Source organism: Schistocerca americana, chromosome 7 (genome assembly GCF_021461395.2).
Source record: "Schistocerca americana isolate TAMUIC-IGC-003095 chromosome 7, iqSchAmer2.1, whole genome shotgun sequence".
NCBI classification, from domain to species: Eukaryota; Metazoa; Arthropoda; class Insecta; order Orthoptera; family Acrididae; genus Schistocerca; species Schistocerca americana.
In genome coordinates, this window is record NC_060125.1 from 33526075 (window position 1) to 33536071 (window position 9997).

General features: G+C 44.3%; 1 pseudogene; it reads left to right on the forward strand.

Moving 5' to 3' along the window:
• The first annotated feature begins 6309 nt into the window (after window positions 1–6309).
• Window positions 6310–6426, forward strand: LOC124623433 (annotated as a pseudogene).
• The last annotated feature ends 3571 nt before the right edge of the window (window positions 6427–9997 follow it).

Consider the following 9997-nt stretch of genomic DNA (forward strand, 5'->3'; position numbering starts at 1 on the left):
GATGTATAGTCTAGAGGCCCGTGTCATAAATAAGAGAGGAGAGAGTCAAATACGAACACGTGAAACGTTCCTTAGGTCACTTCTGCAATAAGCTAGGAGAGACCTGCAGGTGACTACAGAGGAGAGGGTGAGTGCTTTCAGACTGAAGTGGTTCGGTCATGTGAATCGAATGCACCCGACTCCAACTCCACGCCAGGAAGAAGACCAATTGAGTTGCCTAGAAAGAGATGAACAGACCAGGTTAAGGAATATCTCATGAGGAGCGGAGTAACATGGGATGTAGTGGAGAGGGAAAAGCTATACCAGAACAGAAACCAATGGAGGCATATCGTTCACAAAGTTCCTACCCGGTTCGCTGGAAGGAAATCCTCTTGATTATGCTATGCCTGTGTAACCATGTAATATAAAACTAACTGTTGAGTCTGTTCTTCAAACCAGTAGTAGCCTACGTAAGAGAATAAAAATTACTTAATAAATAATGATAAAAACAATTTCTTATTAAACAGGAACCTTGAGCTGACAGAGATAACTTGAACGAATGGCAGACCAATATATTACACGGCCTTCCTTGTGTTTCGCGCGGTAGAAGGAACGACTTCACAAGAGATCAGAAAGTTACATTTGCGTTTCGCGCGTTATTACCGTCTACACTTCGTTCGTCATAAGAATATAGCCGGCCGAAGTGGCCGTGCGGTTAAAGGCGCTGCAGTCTGGAACCGCAAGACCGCTACGGTCGCAGGTTCGAATCCTGCCTCGGGCATGGATGTTTGTGATGTCCTTAGGTTAGTTAGGTTTAACTACTTCTAAGTTCTAGGGGACTAATGACCTCAGCAGTTGAGTCCCATAGTGCTCAGAGCCATTTGAACCATCATAAGAATAAACCTGATGTAAACAAACACAAACGCGATTAGTGCTCAGAAGCCGTGTTGTTGTTGTTGTTCTTGTTGTTGTCTTCGGTCCTGAGACTGGTTTGATGCAGCTCTCCATGCTACTCTATCCTGTGCAAGCCTCTTCATCTCCCAGTACTTACTGCAACCTACATCCTTCTGAATCTCCTTAGTGTATTCATCTCTTGGTCTCCCTCTACGATTTTCACCCTCCACGCTGCCCTCCAATGCTTAATTTCTGATCCCTTGATGCCTCAGAACACGTCCGACCAACCGGTCCCTTCTTCTTCTCAAGTTGTGCCACAAACTCCTCTTCTCCCCAATTCTATTCAATACCTCCTCATTAGTTATGTGATCTACCCATCTAATCTTCAGCATTGTTCTGTAGCAAAAAAATGGTTCAAATGGGTCTGAGCACTATGCGACTGAACTTCTGAGGTCATCAGTCACCTAGAATTTAGACCTACTTAAACCTAACTAAGGACATCACACACATCCATGCCCGAGGCAGGATTCGAACCTGCGACCGTAGCGGTCGCTCGGCTCCAGACTGTAGCGCCTAGAAGCGCTCGCCCACTCCGGCCGGCTCGTCTGTAGCACCACATTTCGAAAGCTTGTATCCTCTTCTTGTCCAAACTATTCATCGTCGATGTTTCACTTCCATACATGACTACACTCCATACAAATACTTTCAGAAACGACTTCCTGACACGTAAATCTATACTCGATGTTAACAAATTTCTCTTCTTCAGAAACGCTTTCCTTGCCATTGCAAGTCTACATTTTATATACTCTCTACTTCGACCATCATCAATTATTTTGTTCCCCAAATACCAAAACTCCTTTGCTACTTTAAGTGTCTCATTTCCTAATCTAATTCCCTCAGCATCGCCCGATTTAATTCGACTGCATTCCATTATCCGCTTTTTGCTTTTGTTGATGTTCATCTTATATACCCCTTTCAAGACACTGTCCATTCCGTTCAACTGCTCTTCCAAGTCCTTTGCTGTCTCTGACAGAATTACAATGTCATCGGCGAACCTCAACGTTTTTATTTCTTCTCCATGGACTTTAATACCGACTCCGAATTTTTCTTTTGTTTCCTTTACTGCTTGCTCAATATACAGATTGAATAACATCGGGGAGAGGCTACAATCCTGTCTCACTCCTTTCCCAACCACTGCTTCCCTTTCATGACCCTCGACTCTTATAACTGCCATCTGATTTCTGTACAAATTGTAAATAGCCTTTCGCTCCCTGTATTCTACCCCTGCAACCTTCACAATTTGAAAGAGAGTATTCCAGTTAACATTGTCAAAAGCTTTCTCTAAGTCTACAAATGGTAGAAACGTAGGTTTGCCTTTTCATAATCTTTGTTCTAAGATAAGTCGTAAGGTTAGTATTGCCTCACGTGTTCCAACATTTTTACGGAATCCAAACTGATCTTCCCCGAGGTCGGCTTCTACCAGTTTTTCCATTCGTCTGTAAAGAATTCGCGTTAGTATTTTGCAGCTGTGACTTATTAAACTGATAGTTCGGTAATTTTCACATCTGCCAACACCTGCTTTCTTTGGGATTGGAATTATTATATGACTGGCTCTCCCAAGGGCATCAGTAGTTCTAATGGAATGTTGTCTACTCCCGGGGCCTTGTTTCGACTCAGATCTTTCAGTGCTCTGTCGAACTCTTCACGCAGTATCTTATCCCCATTTCGTCTTCATCTACATCCTCTTCCATTTGCATAATATTGTCCTCATGGTGTGGGTTCCTGTAGTCATGTCCTAGTTCATAAACCACGGGCAACGTATGAGTGGCCAAGTAAGTGGTCCCGACAGTCGGGATACCAGTTACATTGGAATAAGGCTGGGCATCTCGGACATATTCTGAGTCGTGGTCACCTTTGTGCTCATACGGCAAAGACTACCAAATCCACCGGTTAGTCCCTCAGCCGTTAGGGGTAAAACCCAATGGGACTCGGGGCAAGTAAGGCTAGCAACCTGCTTCCCTGGTACTTTAAATATGATGCTGGCAACAATCAGAGCAAAATGCTCGGAAGTTTGGAGGTGACGGTGTCCCACCTCTAACTGACAAACCAGGGACTCCTAAGATACGACTTGGCAAACAAATGGTAATGAGATGGGGAGCTATTAATATCAATGGGGGGTACTCTTGGAAGAAGGTAGAGCTGGCAGAGGCTGCAAGTAAGATGGGGCTGGACGTTTTAGCTGTTAGTGACATTCGGGTAAGGGGTGAGAAAGAAGAAGAAGTGGGAGAATACAAGGTCTACTTGTCAGGAGTCAAAGCAGGAATAGCATAATGGGATGTAGGGCTTTACATCAGGAAAGAAATGGAACCCAGCGTAGTTGCAATAAGGTATGTAAACGAACGACTGATGTGGATAGATTTGACAGTGTCTAGCAAGAAAATTAGGTTTGTGTCAGTATATTCGCATTGTGAAGGGACAGATCAAGATAAGATGGATAGTTTTTATGAGGCACTCAGTGATGTAGTTGTTAGAGTAAAGGACAAGGACAGTGTTCTGCTCATGGGTGATTTTAACGCCAGGATTGGAAATCGAACAGAAGGGTATGAAAAGGTTATGGGTAAATTTGGAGAGGATATGGAGGCCAACAGGAACGGGCAGCAACTCTTGGATTTCTGTGCCAGTATGGGCTTAGTAATCACAAACTCCTTTTTTAAACATAAGAACATTCACCGGTATACTTGGGAAAGCAGGGGAACCAAATCTGTCATTGACTATATAATAACAGATCAGGAATTCAGGAAGGCTGTGAGGGACACACGTGTATTCAGGGGATTCTTTGATGACACTGATCATTATTTAATCTGCAGTGAAATTGGGATTGCGAGGCCGAAAGTGCAGGAGGTCAGGTCCATATGTAGGAGGATAAGAGTGGAGAAACTTGAGGATAAGGAAATCAGGCACAAGTACATAACAGCGATCTCAGAAAGGTACCAGTTAGTTGAATGTAGTCAATTACAGTCATTGGAAAAGGAATGCACAAGGTACAGGGACACAGTACTAGAAGTGGCTAAAGAATGTCTTGGAACAGTAGTGTGTAAAAGTAGGAGGAAGCAAACAGCTTGGTGGAATGACACAGTCAAGGCAGCCTGTAAAAGGAAAAAGAAGGCGTATCAAAAATGGCTACATACTAGAACTCAGGTAGACAGAGAAAGTTATGTTGAAGAAAGAAACAAAGCCAAACAGATAATTGCAGCATCCAAGAAGAAATCTTGTGAAGACTTTGGAAACAGGTTGGGGACATTGGGTCAAGCTGCTGGAAAACCATTCTGGAGTGTAATTAGCAGTCTTTGAAAGGGAGGTAAGAAGGAAATGACAAGTATTTTGGACAGGTCAGGAAAACTGCTGGTGAATCCTGTGGATGCCTTGGGCAGATGGAGGGAATATTTTGAAGAGTTGCTCAATGTAGGTGAAAATACGATCAGTAATGTTTCAGATTTCGAGGTACAATGGGATAGGAATGATGATGGAAATAGGATCACGTTTGAGGAAGTGGAGAAAATGGTCAATAGATTGCAGTGCAATAAAGCAGCTGGGGTGGATGAAATTAAGTCGGAACTCATCAAGTACAGTGGAATGTCAGGTCTTAAATGGCTACACAGGATAATTGAAATGGCCTGGGAGTCGGGACAGGTTCCATCACACTGGACAAAAGCAGTAATCACACTAATCTCTAAACATGGAAACAGAAAAGATTGTAACAACTACAGAGGTATCTCTTTAATCAGCGTTGTGGGTAAAATCTTCTCAGGTATTGTTGAAAGGAAAGTGCGAGTATTAGTTGAGGAGCAATTGGATGAAAATCAGTGTGGGTTTAGGCCTCTTAGAGGTTGTCAGGACCAGATCTTTAGCTTACGACAAATAATGGACAAGTGTTATGAGTGGAACAGGAAATTGTATCTATGCTTTATAGATCTAGAAAAGGCATATGACCGGGTTCCTAGGAGGAAGTTATTGTCTGTTCTACGATGGAATAGGAGGCAAACTTTTGCAAGCAATTAAAGGTCTTTACATGGATAGTCAGGCAGCAGTTAGAGTTGACGGTAAACTGAGTTCATGGTTCAGAGTAGTTTCAGGGGTAAGACAAGGCTGCAACCTGTCTCCACTGTTGTTCATATTATTTATGGATCATATGTTGAAAACAATAGACTGGCTGGGTGAGATTAAGATGTGTGAACACAAAATAAGCAGTCTTGCATATGCGGATGACTTAGTTGTGATGGCAGATTCGATTGAAAGTTTGCAGAGTAATATTTCCGAGCTAGATCAGAAATGTAAGGACTATGGTATGAAGATTAGCATCTCCAAAACGAAAGTAATGTCAGTGGGAAAGAAATATAAACGGATTGAGTGCCAAATAGGAGGAACAAAGTTAGAACAGGTGGACGGTTTCAAGTACTTAGGATGCATATTCTCACAGGATGGCAACATAGTGAAAGAACTGGAAGCGAGGTGTAGCAAAGCTAATGCAGTGAGCGCTCAGCTACGATCTACTCTCTTCTGCAAGAAGGAAGTCAGTACCAAGACTAAGTTATCTGTGCACCGTTCAATCTTTCGACCAACTTTGTTGTACAGGTGCGAAAGCTGGGTGGATTCAGGTTACCTTATCAACAAGGTTGAGGTTACGGATATGAAAGTAGCTAGGATGATTGCAGGTACTAGTGGATGGGAACAATGGCAGGAGGGTGTCCACAATGAGGAAATCAAAGAAAAACTGGGAATGAACTCTATAGATGTAGCAGTCAGGGCGAACAGGCTTAGATGATGGGGTCATGTTACACGCATGGGAGAAGCAAGGTTACCCAAGAGACTCATGGATTCAGCAGTAGAGGGTAGGAGGAGTCGGGGCAGACCGAGGAGATTCGGATTCGGTTAAGAATGATTTTGAAGTAATAGTTTGAATACAATGCAATTCTCCTACATAGTGGACAGCAGAGCGATGAATTTATCGAATGAAGGGGCTATTTTTACACTTGGTCTGTATTTATTCAGATAGATTTTCCGTTTCAAACCTATTCGATAGGTTGTGTAGTCAGAACAAGATGCCACACGTATGGAAATGGCAACACAACAACAGGAGGCGCTTCTATTAGCTTTTGTATACAAATTGTACTGTAAAGCTACCAAGAATAACACCATTTATAAATCAGATCTAATGGAAACAAATGATATGGAAACTCTGTCATTTTCATAGTTGTGGCACCTTGGCTAAACACTCGACAACGCCTTTAAAAAAGCCGCAAACAGTTATGAAACGAGGAAGTCCAAATAAATACAACCTAAGTAGAAAAATAAGGTTATTAAACCAAAATTCTTCTCCACGAAATGTTCTAATTCCTGTTTCCCTCGCGTTTCTTATGTCTAGTAATCAGTCTTCCAGCCAACGGCCTTGCCGCAGTGGTAACACCGGTTCCCGTCAGATCACCGAAGTTAAGCGCTGTCGGGGCGGGTTAGCACTGGATGGGTGACCATCCAGTCTGCCGATCGCTGTTGGTAAGCGGGGTGCACTCAGCCCTTGTGAGGCAAACTGAGGAGCTACTTGATTGTGAAGTAGCGGCTCCGGTCTCGGAAACTGACATACGGCCCGGAGAGCGGTGTGCTGACCACATGCCCTTCCATATCCGCATCCAGTGACGCCTGTGGGCTGAGGATGACACGGCGGCCAGTCGGTACCTTTGGGCCTTCATGGCCTGTCCGAGAGGGGAGAGTTAATCAGTCTTCCGATATGTTTAAAGCAACACGCCATGAATTCCTCTCCTGCGCCAACCTCTTGATCTGAGAGTATTCCTCAGTTATTTATTGGATATAATCCAGTGTCTACCTTGCTACTAAGCTCCCCCAGGTACCACGGCAGTTATTTCCTGTATGTGCTATCATCCTGCTCTTTCTTCTCATAAGTGTTTTCCACATTTTCGTGTCTGTGGAAAATTTCCTGATTTCTTATCACATTAGAGTCCCTGTGATTTTTAAGATCCTTCTATTGCACCACACCTCAAACACTTCAATTCTCTTTGTTGTGTCCCCGCCTATGGACGCAACCAGAGCTCGCGCGCTGGGACAGTTTGTCACTGGCGCCGACAACCACAAGCATGGTTCGATCAGCAACCTTCGCGCCGCAGCCAGTGAGGTGGACTTTCGCATCGTGATAAGCTGCGGTCACAACGGACAGTTTATTTCGGCGTTGCCGTGCGACAGTTCCAGTACGGAGTTCCAGTGTTGCTGCTCGTATCTACCGTTCGCAGTGGAGATCAGTCTACAACTGGAACCTCTGAATTTTTTGACTACTTCGTAGATAGATGGTTGGAAAATGAAGAAACCCCTTCCAACCTTTGGAGCTGCTACAAACGGCGCCACCGAACAACCGACGCTGTAGAAGTTTGGCGCCACAAAATTAATAACATGCTTGCTAAACCAAATCCGAAAGTTAATGAACTTCGAAATAATTCTCGCCACTGCTGCATTTGTCAACGGACCTTACCCGTTCGAATCTCCTTCCTACGGCGATAGGATCGTAACGCTGAACTAGCACATTCCCCATTCTGATAATACAGCTTCACTAAAAGCGCCTTTTCAGGTAACGTCAACATGCTGCGACTGCTGGCGCATCTGATTCTCTCTCTCATTACAGCTCCTCTTATTAATCAATTAATCATCGACTCAGGAAGGCAACACAGCACTTCTTCAGGACATTACAGTGTCAGAACTTTCGGATGCTAACTATCAGAAGTGGAATACTACACACTCTGAGTTGCCAGATTTCCTACAGGAGTTAGACAAAGCAAGATACAATCAATGTTGTTGCAAAATTATGTGACTGACTTGATGGATAATTGACCAACAAAAAGCAGTACGTTGTGCTGGATGGTGAACGCTCCGCAGAAACGAAAGCGAGAGCGGGCGTGCGTCAAGGAAGCGTAAAACTAGATCTTACGTTGTCAATATACTGGGTGATCAAAAAGTCAGTATAAATTTGAAAACTTAATAAACCACGGAATAATGTAGATAGAGAGTTAAAAATTGACGCACACGCTTGGAATGACATGGCGTTTTATTAAAACAAAAAAAGCAAAGTTCACAATGTCCGACAGATGGCGCTGGACAGCAAAACGTCAGTGACTGTGCATGACAATCGTGTATAATACCAGCTGTGCTTATAATCAAGAGAATTACGCAATAGCTGGCCGGGGTGGCAGAGCGGTTCTAGGTGCTACAGGCTGGAATCGCGCGACCGCTATGGTCGCAAGTTCGAATCCCGCCTCGGGCATGGATGTGTGTGCTGTCCTTAGGTTAGTTAGGTTTAAGTAGTTCTAAGTTGTAGGGGACTGATGACCTCAGCAGTCAAGTCTCATAGTGCTCAGAGCCATTTGAACCATTTGAATTACGCAGTAACAGAAACGATAACAAATGTTTACTAAATGTTTTGAATGTCATTTCTCTTCTACTCATTCCGATCTACACTGAAGCGCCAAAGAAACGGATAGAGGCATAAGCACTCAAATACACACGTATGTAAACAGGCAGAATACGGCGCTGCGGTCGGTAACACATATACAAGACTAAGTGACTGGCGCAGTTGTTAGATCGGTTACTGCTGCAGTTCAAAGTGTTCAGCATGCACTGAAAGCAACATTTGTAATTGCTGGTGTACAGGCTGTAAGACGTCGTGTTCTCCTGACCTTCATTGCCTACATATTCCACCCTCACAATCATATTCCGCACATCAAGACGCTTCATTCGAACCCGAACTTGATAAGATAAATTCAGTGTTGTATGACTCCATGTAAACAATGTGCAAATAACTAGTAAATCGCAAGCGCGCACCGAGATTGAAATACTCGAGGCTGGCGTACACACACACATTCAAGACATGACGGTCACACTGGCTTTTAGTTCGGGAGAGGCAAACCGCACGCCGGGGGGCCGGTCCCTTCTGAGGATGAGTCAACCTATCCATGTCGACGGGCGACCGCCTGTAGAGCAGACAGTGTTTGCCGGAGTGAAAGGGAGAACGACCCCGTGTTCAGCTTAAAAGCAAATTCCGCTACATTGTGTGGGAGCGCCCAGCCTACGCATTCTTTACCAACATAGCACGCAGTTTCAGAGGTTTTCACAGGGAGACAGCAAACGCCAAATACCGATGCTACAGATTCCCGTTTTAGAAGAGCAATGCTGATTGGCAGACGATATTTCTGACGCCTTGAGTTGAGGGAGTGGTGGAAGAGACTGAAAGATATACCCCTTCATGTCTGTTGTGGAGAGGGGCCGTTCCGTTGTCGCTCTTGGAGTGAGAACACGTAACGAGAGCGAGTGCGTTCCTACGTGGACTCGAAAGAGCGAGGAACAAGTCTCTCCTCAGTACTTCACTGGGACAGCACCTCTGTCGAGAGCGAATCGGTGTGTGACTCTGTATTGAGTCCTCGCGATTAAGCGTCGTTCACTGCGTTGGCCGCCACACTTATTGTACAGTGTGAACGGACGGAGGTGTAGTTAAACGCCTGCGAGCGAATTTTGACTGGCATCGTGGTGGACTGGTTATCTGACCGGTCTACCACACCAATAGTTAGACTAGGGGCGAATAGTAACCCTTGACTTGATCAAGGCGTAGGGAGAGTTTGATTGGCGAAGGTCAGTCCAGATAGAACGAGAATTATCTTATTTGTCAGCAGCGAGCGGCGCAGACAGCAGTCATCGTAGCTTATGGTATTGTGCGCTACAGCTCTTGCGAGCCCCATATTTCCTCCACAACAGTACACTTCACTGCATTTCACACGCGACAGCCTCGACCGTATCTAGCAACATCCTAAACTAAAGGACAATTATTCAAGTTGAGTAGGCACGCCTCTCAGCCATTCTGCCAAGTCAATAACAATCTTAAACTTTGTGTAGAAATTTCATTAGCGAATCCTATCCTTGAGAGGTAACTTCACATTCAGAAAAGAACCAGGATATAACTTGTTCAATTCATAACTAAAAGTGCCACTGTGATTTCTCACAATTTTTGAAAAATAAATAATTGTAGTTAGTTTCATGTTTTTTCTTACACTAACCATCACTACTCCAGTACCCA